Raw genomic sequence first — 17237 nt, 5'->3', positions numbered from 1 at the left:
TTTCTGGAAGGCAAGAGAAAACTTGTAAATGACAGATGTGATTTCTAAACTTCAGGCTGCGGGCGCGTGATCAAGAGCTGTGAATAATTTCAAATCGGGAGCAAAGTGTATGTGTGGTGTATTAAATACCAGCACAGATGGGAAATAGCTAATGGCCTGCAAACCTCCTGCTCAAGGAAATATTTTCCCCAAAAAACAATTACACTGTAGCTATTTGAAAAGTGACAGACATTTATCAGCAAAACAAGCTGCTAAACAAGCAATGGCAATTTTCCCATTTCTTATCCCGTTACTCTGTGGAGCTATTGATACGCTTGGTCTACGGCCAGAACAGGACTACGTCATAGCAGATGTTTCACGAGGGCAGCTCTGCGTGCTAAAAATCATCTGCCTTTCTGGAATCTCCTTTCTCAGAAATGATTTTTCTTTATGAGTTTGCTTTTTTCCCTGACTATTCATTTGCAATGAGGAAAATAAACCAAACTGCATTTAGCTTTCCAGAACTGCTGAAGAAGTTATACAAGAGAAACTTCCTGTTGACAGGACACGTATGTCTGTCTACTTGGAGTCCTGCTTACTTGGATTTTCAGTAAGTTTATTGAACATCAAAAGCAAATAAATTAAAATAGGACCTTTTATAACATTTTAGCGTATTAGGCGTCTTATGGAATTCTATGGACCGGATTCTGGTGCTGCCCTCAAAGAGTTTGCAATTTAAGAGCAGCCAGAAGAGTAGCCAAGACAAACAAAAGGAAGATGGTAGAAAGCGGGGGTGGGGCGGAGGGGGGGGAGATGAAGTGACAGGATTTTTACTGGAAAACTCTGTGTGGTAGTAGGTTGGTTCACCGCTTCCCATTTCAGAAAAGAAACTTGTCAAAACTTCAGAAAGTCTGAAGTGTGACAGTAAAGGGTTAGCTGGGAAGGGTGAAGGCACTGGAGAGGCAAAATGGAAGGAAGTGAGGTAGAGACAAAGGGGGGAAGAGTGGCAAGGAGTGGGACAGCATGGAGGAAGAGCAGGCTGGGCTGCAGGATAGCGGGTGCACATGAGGAGGGTGGGACTGGGGAGGACGTGGCACAGGAAGAGCCTGCAAGAACTTGGAAACAACACTTTGAAACCAGGTGACTCGGCTGTAAAAGGCTTGGGGAGTTAACTGTAGGAACTGAATTTAAAATGACCCCAAGGTCTGCAAGGCATCTGGCTATCCTTGGGTCACAAACAAGGGGAACTTGATTTTCTGAGCAGCTGAGAACCTGCAGGTCCTGGACTGAGCAGGGTTTACAGGCTTCCAGCCGTGCTGTCGCAAATCAACAAGGGCTTGGTTCCCATCCCACCCACCTTCCCGCGCACGTTCCCTTCGCTCCCGTGTTGGTAGCCACAAACATTGATGTTTGAACTACCACCATTTGCAGCTGTTAGAGACATGGTTAGATACAGGTTTTAACATAAAGGAATGCTTACGGTGACCACCGTTTTCCCTTCGTGTGCTGTTTACGTGTCCATTTTGCTGTCGCTGCTGCTTCAGCCCCTCTGTTTCTTCCCTTTCTTAGGCTGTACCGTTCTTTTGAGCCATTGATGGTGTCCATCCCATGGTTCGGTTCTTTCCATGTTTAGCTGGAATCCTGGGGTAAAACATCTCCATGCAGGAAGAGAAATCAGTTGGTTTCTTAGGTAGGTTTGTCTACTTGCACTTCCACATTTGGGAGCAGTGCTTTGGCTGGGAGGGGAGAGGTCTGCTCTCCTCCTGCGCTCGGTTAAGGCCTGGTGCATACATCCTGCGGTGGCCGTGGTGCCGTGTGCCAGGGTGGAGGGGTGGGCAGATCTCACGTTGCTTTTGCAGGTGGGCAAACCTTAGTTATTTTGAGGTTTGCAATCATAACGAGCCAAGGTAATTTGCCTACAAACGTGAAGTTGCTTCTCCAGTTTTGAGGAAGTCTGGCTTTGAGGAGTATCAGTTCCCACCGGCTCCACCTCTTTCTACCTGACCCCTTGTCCCTTTGAAAGGCCTGTTTGCAGAAGGTAGGAGAGACTTGCCTATGACTTCTGGAGCCAGTCGGTGCCTCCCTGAACACTGGCCAAAAGTGGTGTGATGGCTCCTATCTCAGCTCCTCCCCCCCGGCCGGGCAGGCTGGCTCTGTTGTCCCTCCGGCCACCCCGGGGGGCTGAACTCTGAGCCTCCACTACTGGATTTTGCAGACCAGTGGCGTGTAGCTTCATATTTTTTTTTTTTTCCCTTTTCTTCCCCCAGTGGTGGTGTTTTCATGTCATGCAGATGTTCGTTCTTCCCAAAGAAAGAAGCTGTTGTGTTTGCTCTGCTCCTCCACAGCCGCAACAGGTCAGATGATCTCTTGAGCCCACCACAAACTGTTCCTGGTCAGTGCAGGTTTCATGGGGCTTCACCTGTTTTCAGGCACTTTTCCTACAGCCCTGAGCTTTCCCACAGGTTTGCGAGTCCTTTTTAATCTGGAAGGGTCCTACCACTTCCATTTAATTCTCCCTCAAGGTCCTCTCCGATGGCCCCACCGTGAAGAGCTGACAAAACCCATCTGGGAATAGCCCAATTTTTTGGTTATAATGCGCTTTTGCACGCTTGGGGCCAGGAACCCGGTGGGTGAAGGATGCGCTTGAACGGTCCCGGGTGTTCCGAAGTCGCAGGAATATTGTTAAGCGCTGGCTGTCTCGTTTTAGGAGGGAGTGGGGGTCGCTTCTCTCCTTGCGGCAGGGACTGTTGGGTGTCCTGCCTTGTGGCACCTCACGGGGCACATCAGCCAGGGGCCGGCACTCAGACGGCTCCGCCAGCCTCCGGCCGATGCCCAGCTGCCAGCCGGGCTCCGTCACGGCCCGTGCCGGGGGATGCTCTGGGCGGCATCGCTTTTCCCGAGCCCTTCCCCGTGCATCCCGCTGCGCCTGCGCTGCGCCTGCGCTGCGCCCCCCTCCCGGCCTGGGGCAGCGCGCGGGGGCCCGGGCAGGCGTGTGCTGACACCTCGTGGTGCGAAACGCTTCCTTCGCATCCCCCCCAGCCCTCCCTCCCCCCCAGCCCTCCCCAGGCCTCCCTCCTCCCCAGCCTTTGCCGCTCAGCCTTCACCCACCTAGCTGATGTGTTCTTGAAGGACTGCTGCTTTACAGGAGCGAAGCGATAATTAGCGAACAATTTAGATTCTTCTTTCTTAATTTGAGCTACCCATACAGTGCCTTACCAACTTGCAATTACACTGATGTTCCTAAATCACCTGGGCTCGTTTGACATTCTTACCTCTCTATAAAACCTTTTTCTCGTCTAGTAAATGTTGGGGTAGAGTTTGCCTGGGTCCTGCTTCACAGGAGGGTTGCATGGGGAAAGGGGAGCCATGGGCATTAGCAGCGAGACTTGAGTTTTGCAACTAAATCGTCATGCTCATTGTAAAGAACATAAAAGGTTTAAACTCAGCCTTAACAGGGCCTGTGCTCTGCAGGGACTGATTAGGAAAAGCAGGGCAGCTATATGCTTTCATTTTTTTTTTTATTTTGAGATCTGCTGTATTTAAACTTCTCTGGGCCTGCCGCCTTAGTAAAATGATGCTGTTTGTTAAGAGAACATACATTTGTTCTGCCACCTAGTGTCCAGCTCTAGAAATACTCAAGTTTTGGGGTTTTTTTTTGAGTTAAATGTTTGTTGTTTTCTCTTTAAGTTCCTATAAACACAATTAGTGATGTGGTGTAAGCTTAATTTTAAGGCTTAGGTAGGTCTTCGATAGTAATACCACTCAGTGCTTTCTATTATTTAGAAATTTGGGGAGTACCAGGGAATAGCATATTTTTATTTTATATCTCATCATGTGTGTGTGTATGGTGTTTTGAAAAAAAAAAGGCCATGAGACTTTGACTAGACGTGTTCTTGCAGCCTTGTGAATTTTATTTTATATCTCGTCATGTGTGTGTGTATGGTGTTTTGAAAAAAAAAAAGCCATGAGTCTTTGACCAGACGTGTTCTTGCAGCCTTGTGAATTTTATTTTATATCTCGTCGTGTGTGTGTGTATGGTGTTTTGAAAAAAAAAAAAAAGCCATGAGACTTTGACCAGACGTGTTCTTGCAGCCTTGTGAATTTTATTTTATATCTCGTCATGTGTGTGTGTATGGTGTTTTGAAAAAAAAAAAAAAGCCATGAGACTTTGACTAGACGTGTTCTTACAGCCTTGTGAATTATACAAATAGTCTTATTTGAACTAGGACTTTTAAGGAGTAGCAGTGCTAATAAGGAATCATAAACTGGAGTCCTAAATTCCTTAATATATATTATAATCATGCTACTCATACAAGAAAATGCAAGCCTTTTTTAGCTGTTCGACTCCTGCTAGAAAATCAAATGCTTCTGCCTGTGTGAATGTGCCTGTGTACTTCCCTGCCGTGACTGTGGTTGCCACAGAAAACCCTCAGGTGGAAAGCGCGAGTGGCTTCAAACCCACAAGGGTTTTGACCGTAGCATGAAAGCAGCAGCACTGCTGCGCTCTGTGAACAGAATGGGGCTGGGGTTGGTGTTTAAGCCCTGGGAGCTGAAGGTGAGTTGGTTCCTCTCATAGTCCTGGTCTGCCAGCTGTCCCTTGCCCTGTGCTGCTCAGGGGTGTCCCAGGCCAGGAGAGACCTGGCACGTACCACAGCAGAGGGCTGATGAAACACCGCAGTGGGCTTGTAAAGGGGGTAACACAGCCAGAGTTGTTAACTGGCTTGCCCCCATGGAAAGGCACCAATAATAATCACTTCTAAAATTGCATCAATAGAATTAGAAATGGTGGCGATGTCACCATGGAGATTTATTTCTTCTTCCAGAGGTCATTCAAGGGTAATTTAAGTGTCCTTCTCGTACAGGGCCATTCATTACTGAGTACCTTCCACAGGATACCCACCCTGGGACTGAAAGCCATCAAACAGCACAGATCTCCTGTTCTTACACCCACAGCTCCTGCTTGTCCTACACCCAGTTCCAGCCTGATGGGTTGGCACACTGGAAACCATTGTGCAAGGCTGGTGTGTCTGGCCGTGTGGCTGCAGACATCTATCGCTACCCAGGCACTCTGCAATACAAAATTAGCCCTGTTTTATGTTATATTGTCACTGTCATATCTGAGCATCTTTGGCTTTTTGCAGCTTAGCTGGGGGCCAGATACCCCGTTAACGTAAACTGCTTTCTGGATTACAGCCACAGGAGGAAGGAGGTGCTGCTTTGTTTTAAAGCAGTTCCTTTGCCTGTGGAAGATCACAGGTTTTGGAGGGATTTCCGTCTTTTTCCACCACAGCTTAACAAAGACTGAGATTTCGTGTGAACCTCTGAATGTATAGGAACCAACCTGCACTGAGTATAAAGGTGGGAGGGAGTTGGAGTCCTCGCAGTCTTTTGGATAAACTCAGGTGAGATTCCAGCTGGTGTCTTCGGTAAAAACACTTTGAAATCCCTAGCCCTGGCGGGGAAGTTAGTGGCATCCCTCACCTGCCAAAACTCAGCAGCTACATCCTGCAGCTCTGCCTCAGGTCAGAGCTCTCCCTGAAGCCATCAGGAGCTCTGAGCTGAACTGGATGCTCCCTCTGGGCAGCAGGAAAACCTGGAGATAGGCAGCTAGGAAGGTGTCTTTGCACGTCGGCACCAATCCCCTGGCCCACCTGTGGCCCTGCTTCTTTTCTGATTCTGGTCTCCTTTGCTTTTGGGAATCGCATTTTGCTGTAGGCTGTCACCACGGGGGTTTGCTGATGCAGCACCTGAAAACAGACTAACTGGGATATGAGTTCATACTTGCATTTTTGCTTTATTTCCTGCGCACTTCCCTCCCCGCTGCCCGCTGTACACACACAGAGCATACCCATAAAGATGTGGAGAAGGGGGTGAGCTCTGAGGTGAGAGAGTTTGCTCACGATGAGATAGCCGCTGTAGTAAGGACAACAGTTGACTGAAAAAATGTGGAAGAGCATTGCGAGACTGCAAAGTGACAGGATGGGAAAACAGATTGAGTGTAGGCAGAGTGAAGCAATATGCATAGGGGAAAATAATCTCTGTGTACCCCCTTCAAGATCAAAATACTGGTGGGGTTTTTTTTTTCCATGAAAATGTCACCTGTTTGTTAGCAGTTGAAAATGCCAGTCAAATGTTAGGAATTATTAGGAAAGGACTAGAAATAAAGATGAGGATATGCTGTATAAATGTCACCTTACCTTCTTTTGAGTGTGATTGATCCCTTATCTCAAAAAGGATATAGCGGAACTGGAAAAGGTCCAGAGAATGGCAAAAAGGATGACCAAAAGTAGAGAATAGTTCCTCTGTGAAAGGAAACTATGGAAGTCCAGTGGGCTGGAATCCTTCAGCCTGGAAAAAATGACATTAGGGAGGGTATAATAGATGTCTACAGCGTTACGTGTGCCATAAAGAAGGTATGGAGCAGCCATTCACTGTCTCTGCTAAGAGAAGAACTGGATGCCATCGAGTGCAGCCGGCCACAGGCAGGCTCAGGGCAAGCACCAGGAGCTGCTGCCTCGCACCGTGGATGGAGAGCTGGGGAACCCCTCACCCCTGGATGCTGCCCGAGCCGAAAGCTGAAGCGGTCTCAAGTGGGGGCTGGGCAAGCGCTTGGAGAGCGTGAGAGCCACTGCAGGGTACTGAGGTGACAAACCGAACCGAGCTGAGGAAGCCCCCGAGCCCCTTTTTGGCCCCGGTTTGTTTTGGGTGAGCGCTGCTTTTGGCAGGAGGGAGCTTTGATCCTGCCCCACCGTGTGTGAGCGCGGCACAGCTGGGCACCCCTCAGGGGCTGAGCGCGGCCACAGCACCCAGGGCTGTGCGTGCCCAGGGGAAAACTGCCTGTGCTCTGGGCTGCTGCTGGTGTTCTTCTCCCAGGAGGGGGATGCAGGAGGTCTCCTGAGAGGCCTCTGTGCGGAGGCAGCCACAAACATGGAGAGGGAGGACACTGGCATACACTGCTGCGGCCATGCTTATGCTTGCATGTGTTTCAGCGCAGGAGAATAGAGTTGAAAAAAGGTTTCCTGGGTCATTGAAGCCAAACGCTCTCTACCAGAGCCAGCTACATCTTACGCCTTTCACCTCAAGCACCCCCAGCAAACCGGTTGGGTTTCTCCCGCAGGGCTCAGGCCTGGGAAGAGGACAGGGTAGCCGCAGCTCCTAAATACAGCAGGGCACAGCCCTGAGAAGCGGTGGGGATCCAGCCTGTGTCATGTAGCAACACACAGGAGAGACCACTCGGGCACCTCAACGCAAAGATGCAGCTGGACGTGCTTCAGGCACAGCTCTACGGTGCAAATGGGACCATCACAGCATCCCCCAGGCTGGACCTGGGCTCTCGCCTCTCCACAAAACTCACACCACTTGAGCTAACGCAGGTTGTGATGTCGAGGTCCTTAAATTGTTTGTCTCTGTTTGTAACAGGCTTGTATTGATTTAGATTAATTTGGTTACCTAAAAAAAAAAAAAAAAAAGGGTTGTGCTGATTGCTCTAAATGGATTAAATAGTGATTTTAGTTAAACTGATGGCAGGCTTGTGTGTAGACAGGGCCTGGAGCTTTGTAAGCTAATGACTTGGCAGTAATGATATGAGTTTTTTTAGACAGCCGAGACCAAGCTGTTTTAAATAGAAGACCATAAGTGTTACTATTCTAGTAAATGGTCCCCAAATGTGACATTTTTCCACTAACTTGGGCTCCCCCTGAATCCTGGCGGATCTCTTTGCTAACTCTCACTTTTCTGGTAATAATTTGGCAAGTACTTTTACTCCAAATGGATTTTGGAATAAATCCACGTATATGTAAAACATGGGAAATTTCCATTTTTTTGGTAAGATTTTCTGATTTTTGTTCACCTTCCTAGCCTGCTAATTTTCCACAGTCTTGGCAATGGAAAAAAAAGTATGTCTTCGCTTTTTAGAAAAACTCAGAGGAAAAATGCAAATGAGCCCAGCTCCTGCCAACAGCAGGGACCTTTCCCCACAAGTGAGACCTGAGAGGAGGACAGGTCCAGAAGCAGCTATTTAATTTCTTCACCCAGAAAAGAGCAAGGCTGAGATTAGCTGTTGGCCGTAAAATCTTTTGTGCCCATATCATCTCAATGGGAAGAAAGCACCACATCTGCACAAAGCCTTTCCCGCCTGCCTCTGAACCAGCCAACTGAGCTTCTGCCAAGTGAATCTGCCTTCACAGGTCTTTTCTCTAAGAGAAACTGCAAATTCCTTTTTGAGTCATCATTCTCTGTTGATGCTTTTGTCTCCCGGTTGAGACTGAAATTTGAAAAGAACCCAACTCCAGACCAGTGAGTCACTGAGCCTTGGTTATCTCTGATTTGCAAGGAAGCCTTCTGAGATACCGACTAAGCCTTAGCTCAGAAAACAACAGTCCAGCAGGTAGGCTGTGATCCCGTTCTGTCTTAGGCGGGTTTATGGAACCAGAAGCAGAAACTTGGTGGCAAGGATGAGGAGGAGACTTCATGCCTCAGAGGAGGAGAGGACAGGAGGAAGGAAAAGCTCAGGGCTACCAACAGGACAGCGACTGGAGACCAAGAATCCTAATTGCCTAGGGTAACAAGTACATGGTAACTTAGCGTGCACTAACATGGATTTTTGGCAAAGGGTTTTCTATACCACTAGTGCATGTTGAATCCGGGACTGCTTTCTGCATTCCTGGATCCTGGAAGTTGGATCCCAATAACCTGGAGCACGTGTAGAGGTGAAGCCATGGGAGAGGGACAAGACACAAATCAGGCAAATCAGGGGTTAGAGCATTTCTAGAGGAGCTGGGTTACCCAGAAGGAGTAACAAACTGGTTCTTTGTCCAAGACACAGGCCAAAGAGATCAAGGGAATCAGCACCGTAAAAGCAAGTGGGTTGTGGTGACCCAACCGAAGCAGCTTGCTGGGGGTGGTGGTCAGTAAGGGGTAGGGAAGGGCAAAAGTACAGCCACAAGGCAGTCCCACAGCTTTAAACTCCAGTCTGCTTGTAACCCTGTGGCAATTAGCGCTGTGGAAGCCATCCACATCTTCACTGACCCCCTTTCCAGAGTGATCTGCCAGTGGATGAATGCCCTTTGGCCCCTCCTTCTGACCTGCAGCGTGTCCCCATCTGTTCGTGCAACCCCTGAGCCTGTGACTGCACTCATCCCTCCCATGTACATCCTCAGTGCCCATCACCAGGGTGTATCAGCGTCATGGGAGCACTGATGAACTGCCCTTATGTCAGGGAAAGGGAGCTGACACCACCGTGCAGTTAGAATAAAGACACAGACTGCGGCAAAGCAGAGCCCTGGACCCACACGCCTCCCAGACCATTCCCATTCATCATTCAGGGCGCAACATCCAGCCCCCATAAATTAAACCTCCACCAGAAGCCTGGAGGTCTTCTCCACCTTGCATCTGGCTCTACAACCCTACTTAGCAAGGCTCAGGGGCTGATCATTGCGACATCTTACCCAGGTCTGGAGGCTTGGGGTAGAGGTATTTTTCGAATAATAATTAAGTATCATCTTTTTGCCTTGAACACCTGAAACGTAGGTGAACAAATAACCAAACTGACCAAAACATTTGCCCAGAGCTGATGGGCAGCTAGACTGGGAATAAGGCCATTTACCCCCTCCTGTTTGCCATCAGGTGGTGTCTGAGAGCTCCTTCTGGACAGCTTCAAAACTATTCCAGGCTCACAGCAGAAAACGCTGCCCGTGAGGGATGCCCAGCCCTGGAACACAGCCCTCCCTGGACTATGAGTCGTAAAATAAACTCTCTGGTCAGAACGGCTGGCTTTGGTACAAAAGACTACAAAGCTCACAATGAGTAAAAGAATATCCTACAAAATCCTTCTTCAGACTTCCCCGAGCCTCTTCCATGAAACAATTAGTGGATGCTCTTGCTTTGAACTCCGTGACTCACTCCTGTAATGCAGTTGTGGCCTGTGATCGCTCAGTTGCTTCACATGTCGCAGGGAAACAGGCAATTGTGAGAATTTCCTCTCTCCCTCCCTGAGCCTCCCCTTGTAGCTCTGCAGCACGTTAGTGTCACCGCAATCTGGATGCTCGCATTCCAGATGTGCTGGCTCACCCTTCAGGCAACACTTCCTCAGTTTTAATGGGTGACCAAGAAGGTTCTCAAAGAGAAAATGCCTCTTAGTACATTTTACAGTGCTTTGTAATCCAGCTGCAAGTGCAGTCCTTTTATCAATGGTCTTAACAGTTAAGCTGTGGCTTGGCTCTACTAGAGTTTTACTTCTAATTTGGTATCTTCGCTGTGTGTGCGTATTTGTAAAAACTCCATTAAAGATAATAGACTCTATTAAAGCAATTACACTGGCTAATGTCTCCCACACTCTTTCCTATTAACCAAATTTAACCTTACCAGTCAGCAGTATATTTACTGTTACGAACTAGTAAGTGATTTTTGATTGCTGGGTCTGCATAACATACATGTTTGTTCAACTTTCCAAGTACACGGTAGACATTTAACATGGAAAGACATTTAACAATTAAACCAAAAGTGTTTCCAGAGATTCCTAGAGCCCACAGAATATGTTTGGAGGCTTCTCTGTGCTTCCCTTGCCTTGGCCATGCTGTGATAATTTTGACGGCAGAGCATGGAAAAAACCCTGAATAATTTGCCAACTTTTTCACAGCTAAAAGAGACTGAAAACAGAAAATTGAAAAATTCCTGCTGCTGGTACCACACACCAGAAACCCTGCCCTGTGTCCATTAAACAGGGCTGTACGTCTGTCAAAAGGAAAAGACTATTTCATTCTCTGGCTGCTGACTGCCAAGTGCTGAATTTCTGCTGTTCCCGGGAATGGCAGAGGGGTCTGTCGCAGGAGTGGCCCGGACGGAGCCACCCGCAGTGCCCTTCATGCAGGGTCCCCCCAGCCCCGGGGGTGGCTGAGTCAGTGACTCCCACAGCCGCGGGCAGCAGCTGCTCCTTGGTCAGGGCTCGGGGATGGGGGTTTCTCCGCGTGACGCTCAGGCTTCTTGCTTGTCTGCTTTTGACTTCCCTCTGCTTGATCTCTTCTTTCAGACCCTTTCCACCCCCGATCTCTTTGTTATTTCCCTTTGGCAGTTGCTTTCCCTCTTACCACTCGTCTTCTTTTCTTTCAATTTCTTCCCATTTTCCTCTTTTAGCTTCCCTGTTCCGCTTGGTTTTCTCTCTTGCTTTCTGCCAAGCCACACGCACCACTTTCTCCCTTTCTCATCATTTTCTCAAGGGCTGAATCACAGCATTTGTATGGCCCAGAGCCACCTCCCACAGCTCGGGGCGCTCAGCTGAGGAAGGTGACCTTCCTTGGCTCCCTCTGTAGTCAATGGGGAGAGACGGGAGCCTCCAGAAGGTGACTCAGTTTTTAAGGCTGTCGAAAGACCTTACAAAGAAGACTGATGTTCTGCCGTGGTCTGCCAGTAAGACAGATAAATAGCCTAACTTAAGAGCTTTGAATTGGGAGCCAAAAGTTATTTAGGATTAAAATTCTGCTTTTGCACAGTCTTTTGGCACATGTCAGATGGATGGGAGCACAAATCAGAGCATCTTCCCTCTATCCAGCATTGCCCTCTGTCCTGGTTTCAGCTGGGATGGAGTTAACTTTCTTCCTAGTAGCTAGTACAGTGCTGTGTTTTGGCTCTGATGTGAGAACAATGTTGACAAGTGCTGATGTTTTGAGTTGTTGCTGGGTGATGTTTATACCCAGTCAAGGACTTCTGGGTTTCCTGGGCCCTGCTAGGGAGAGGGCTGGAGGGGCACTTGAAATGGGGAAGGGACACAGCCAGGACAGGTGACCCAAGCTAGCCAAAGAGGTATTCCATACCATGGGACGTCATGCTGAGTATATAAGCTGGGGGAAGAAGGAGGAAGGGGGGACATTTGGCATTATGGTGTTCGTCTTTATGAGTAAGCGTTATGCGTGATGGAGCCCGGCTTCCCCGGGGATGGCCGAGCACCTGCCTGCCCATGGGAAGTGGTGAATGAATCCCTTGCTTTGCTTTGCTTGCGTGTGTGGGTTTTGCTTTACCTATTAAATTGTTCTGATCTCAACCCTTGAGTTTCACATTCCTTTCCAATTCTTCTCCCCATCCCTCTGACGCATGGTGCTGGTTGCCCAGGGTTAAATCACGACACCTCCCACGTGCCAAGCTTCTGCCCGCACCCTGACGGTCAGCACAAGTTGTGCCTGCAGCATAGCAGCAGACCCACTGACAGAGCCTCCCAGCAGCTCTCCCCCACCCCAAAGTCCCATCTCTGTGCCACAGACAAAGCTTTTGGTCCGCCTTCAACAAGCCAAGTGAGCATTTTTGCTCCCGTTCCTTTTTTGCTCTAAAAATAAGTGTCATGTAAGGAATAAGGAAATAAAAGTGAAAAGGGAAGCAAAACTTTCATTCTCACCCAACCGTTCATAAGCAGAGTCGGCACAGCTTTTGTTTTGCTGGGAGAATGTCTCCCAGGGGCTAGGTTCAACATTTTGAATGGAGCCGTGTTTAGCCTTTTCCATAGCAAATCACACAGGAACCATGAACTGCAAATGCAGCCTTATCTCCATCCAGACATTTGTTCCCAAGGAGATTTTCCCAGTTTTCTGTGATCAGACCGAACAAATACAGGCAACACGCTAACAACCCTCCCAGAGTTTCTCCTAGGCACGCTCTGTTGTATACTGAAATTGCTGACAAGCTGTTACACGGTAAAGGCCTATGTAGAAATCTGGTCCTACAATCTGCCTGCGAGGTTTAGTCAGTGGCTTTCCCAAGATTTTGCCTCCAGCCTGGATCATGGCTTTTATTGCTTGCTGATCCAGGAATGCAAAAATCTGTCGAAGTGGCATGCTCCCTCCCCTTCCCTGTGTGTCTCTGCCCTCCCTTCCCTTTACACACTGATGGGCACAAGAGGGTACGACCACCCTCCCATGAAAGTCCCTTGTCCCCAGGACAGGCTCGGTGGGATGCTCTTTCCCACCCTAACCCTTCTCTACAGGTCACTAGCAGAGGGAAAACTGTGTCCACGTCCACATTCTTTGGTCCAGATAGCTCTTGGGAGTATTCTTCATTAATTTTATTACTGGCTGCAGGACACAAGATAACAGAAAAGGGTCAGTCCTTGGCCTTGTGTCTGCCCAAGGTGCTGTTGTGCTGGTGGCTGCTGCAGTTGCTCTCTGCCCCGCCGGCTGCCGTTCTGTGTGCAGCTGACTTGGTGGCTTTGATAATCAAATTTTTATGAGCCTGTTAAATAAAATGCTGGCATTGAGCCACTGGCAAGTTGTAAAGCTGGCCAAATAATTGGAATAATAATTCACTCATACTGAACGTGGTCCATTTGAAGGTGGTGCTTATTTCCTGGATGGAAACGAATCTCTTCTGAGGATTTGGTTTAGGTTAGTTCACTGCATAGTTTACTTCAGACCCATAATTTTACCACTGATATGTAAAGTAGGTTCATAAATAGAGCAATAGAGCCTTGGCTGTGCTAGGAGATAGGGCTATGCACTAATGTAAATTATAAATGTAGAGTTAGAAAACCTAACAAGGCCAGCTGGCAAACTTCCACGCATTATCTCACAATAATTGCTTCCAGCCAGTAGATATTTTTTGTACAGTAGAAGACAGGTTATTTATATTATATATTTATCCTAAAACTGTAATAACATCCTGTGGCAAAGGTATTATCTGATGGTCTCTGAAATGGAACCAGCTTTTCCTCTTTCCAGGCATTAACAAATGAAAATCTTTGTGTCATCTTATGGCATTTCCTGAATTGGAGAATAAAACGAGGAGGATTTTTAATTCATGCAGTTTATTTCTTAAAAAGTAAATCTATTTTTGACAACAAGGTTTCCCAGAATTGTTACTGTGGTTTGTATCATTGACCAGAGAAATATTTCCTTTATGATTCTAATCAGGCAGAAAAAACAGTACCACTAGCAGGACCGGCTCTGGGCTTATCACAGTCAGAAAAATACCTGTGAACAAACAAGGCGTGTGAAGGTCACAGAAAAGAGTATGTTTTTTCCTGTCGCCTCAGAAATGCCTGAACGCCTGCTATGTTGCCCATCCGCACATTCTCAGACAAGCACTACAGTAGTGAGGATGTGAAGCCAATGGTTAGGAAGACTAATAAGGGTGTGTTTTAGAAATCTTAGGCAGAGACAAATCTTAGTGATGGGCCAGGCTCACTACTCAGTGTAGCTGTTCCATCTGCCAGTGATGACAAAGAACAAGTGTCATGGTTTAACCCCACACCAAGCCCCACAAAGCCGCTTGCTCGGTCCCCCCCGTGGGATGGGGAGAAGAATCAGAAGAGTAAAAGGGAGAAAATTCATGGGCTGAGATAAAGACAGTTGAATGAGTAGAGCAAAAGCTGTGCACACAAGCAAAGCAAAACAAGGAATTCATTCCCCCCTTCCCACCAGCAGGCAGGTTCAGCCATCTCCAGGACAGCCGGGCTCTGTCATGTGTAACGATGACTTGGGAAGACAAGCACCATCGCTCTGAACACCCCCCCCTTCCTTCTTCTTCCCCCAGCTTTATATGCTGAGCGTGACATCATTTGGTAGGGGATACCCCTGGGGTCAGCTGGGGTCAGCTGTCCCGGCTGTGTCCCCTCCCAGCTCCCTGTGCCCCCCAGCCCACTCGCTGGTGGGGTGGGGTGAGGAGCAGAGGAGCCCTTGGCTCTGGGTAAGCCCTGCTCAGCGGCAGCTGAAACATCCCTGGGCTATCAACGCTGTTTCCAACACAAACCCAAACACACAGCCCATACTGGCTACTATGAAGAAAATTAACCCTACCCCAGCCCAAACCAGCACAATGAGAAAGCAGGAGGATGGTACCCACGATTTATGAAGATATCTCAGGTGCTTTCCAGTCCTTCGGTAAATTGGGAGGATGTCATGAATATTAAGAAATGGGTTGGCCTGAGCTGTCTGCTCCCTTCCCAGCACAGGTCTTGGCCAAGGGAGTCTCTGCCAGTGCCTCGGTCAGGGGACTGCCGGGTCTGGCAGAAGGTCAGGCTGTGCTAATGACAGGATCCTTCCCATAAGGAATGCTAGCCTCAGGGAATTCTAGGCAGGTTGGCTTCACCTGTGCCCTGGGCAAAGTCACTGAAAATAATGTAATTACTGGTAAAGAACCCAGTCAGTTGTGAACTGAAGACGCTGATGCAGTAAGTACAGAGGGCAGTAATGAAAACGAGCCTCGCCAGGCCTGAGGCTCAGGATTCATCGTTGATGAGAGCACAAGTTTGGTGGGTATGGGCCATCATGAAGGTAAGTTTTCTGTCAGTTATTTGAACAGTATCATACAACAGCCTGATTTTTTTTTTTTTTAAAAAAAAGGTCCAATTATGTAAGATCAAAGTATTTAGTGGTATGAGATCTGGTGGATCAAAAAGGCACAGTTGTCCAAGAAGAACTGTTAAGGAATGGGAGTTACTGTAGTGAAGTCTGCATGAAGAAGTATAAGACTTACTGCTGTTTAATGTTTTTATCAATATCTGGGAGTAAACATAACATTTCTGCTAAGAAATTGGATAGTGCAAACACTGGCCAGGTGGCAAATAATGATGAAAAGTCACCTGGAGTGGCCAGGATTGCTCAGTAGAGAGCCCATCTAGGCAAGTGATGTCTTAGTACAGTCCTAAAATATCTAGTTAAATTAGACATCTAAAAAGCAGGAATACAGGCTGTACCTACAGGAGGTGAATTTCAGAGGGTAAGCACTGACTGGAACGCTTTGGAGAAGCCAGAACAGAGAAGCAACTCAGTATGAGCTCCCAGTGTGATGGAAGAAAAGGTGCTGACTGTCTTTGGATACACAATTGGTGAGAAGTGGGTAGTGATCAAAAGCCCCACATGAAACCATTGCTGGAATAGATATCCCACTGAAGCATTCCCACTGAAAAAAAGCACTGAAGATTTTCCTGCTGGCACTTCAGAGAGTCACAGAAATAATTCAAGAACTGGAAGAAAAAGGCCTTTCACCAGCTGCTGTAGAGTTCAATTTAGTTTATTCGAAGGAAGAAGATACCAGCCTTCGCCACCTAGGCTATGAACACTTACATTGGGGTAAAACCCCTGGGTGGGATTCAGTCACCTAAACATGGTCACTTACAGCATGTTTAGACTCCTTTGGGCAGAGGTAAGGATGAGATGAATTCTCAAGGCCCTGCTCAGTCCTGCCTCTGAGAGTGCTGCATATGTGCCACAGCCTCAGGCACAGTGTGCACCCCCTGCACCGAGCCCTTCAGTCGTCCCATGCCAGCGAGTTCCCCCGGCGGCTCTGCGAGCTCGGCACGTAACAGAAGAATTGTTTTAGCAGAGCAGCAAAAATCCCCTGCAACTCCTGCTAACATAATCACGTGCAATCAGAGAATAACCTGCAGTTCCTGATGTAAACTCCAAGGACAGTCTCTGCACAGACACGTGTGGATCAAGTTGAATTTGAAGCCAGACCCCATCCTCCAGCTGGAGAGCCAATGCACTGGGTGTTCGGCCTCTGGACTGTGGTCCTGCTCTAGCACCCCCTGGATTTCTGGGATGCGGGGAACATGCTTTACATATTTGCACTTTTAATACCTTGTATTGATGTTTAATACATCATTTAAATGCTCCTACACATATAAGGTGTACTGGCATGAAAACGTGACAGAGCAAGGCAGCAGGAACTCATTGCCAAAGCTAACGTTCGAATGCTCTTCGGGGCTGGGTGTGTGAGCAGCTCTGTGGGGCCCCGTACAGCCCAGGGCACCCCCTCCCCCTCAGCGCCCACCTCCTTCAGGCACAGCAGCCGTGTTGAACAGCTTTGGTTAAGTCGCAGGATCATTCCTCAGCCGGCGTTTTCGCCCCAGCAGGCCATCTGGTAGCCTGATGCAGTTAGCTGGGGACTGACAGGAGTGCGGGGAAGCCAGCAAGAGCCGCCGAGTCCCAGTGCTGCAGGATGGGACAAGCTATTGCCACAGCTCCCTGAAGGTGGGAGGTGTTTGTGAGGGGCTCTGTGCCAGGTCACTGTGACTTTCCAGACCCCAGGCCTTCCCCTCTATGGGATCCACTCAATCCACACAGGGAAATGGATGTATACAATGGATGTATATGATGGATGTATATACAATGATCATCTTACAGCTAAGATGACGTGTTAAAGGGGAAAGGTCTATTAAAATGAACGCTATAGCCAAATAATGACAAGTTCAAATCCAAATACACGCATCTTGTGAAAAAAAAATCCCCACAATAATGACGGTTCAATAGAAAATATCCTGTATCCAGATGTAGAAA

This window comes from Falco rusticolus, chromosome 6 (genome assembly GCF_015220075.1).
Source record: "Falco rusticolus isolate bFalRus1 chromosome 6, bFalRus1.pri, whole genome shotgun sequence".
Taxonomy (NCBI): domain Eukaryota; kingdom Metazoa; phylum Chordata; class Aves; order Falconiformes; family Falconidae; genus Falco; species Falco rusticolus.
This window is presented reverse-complemented; position numbering follows the sequence as displayed.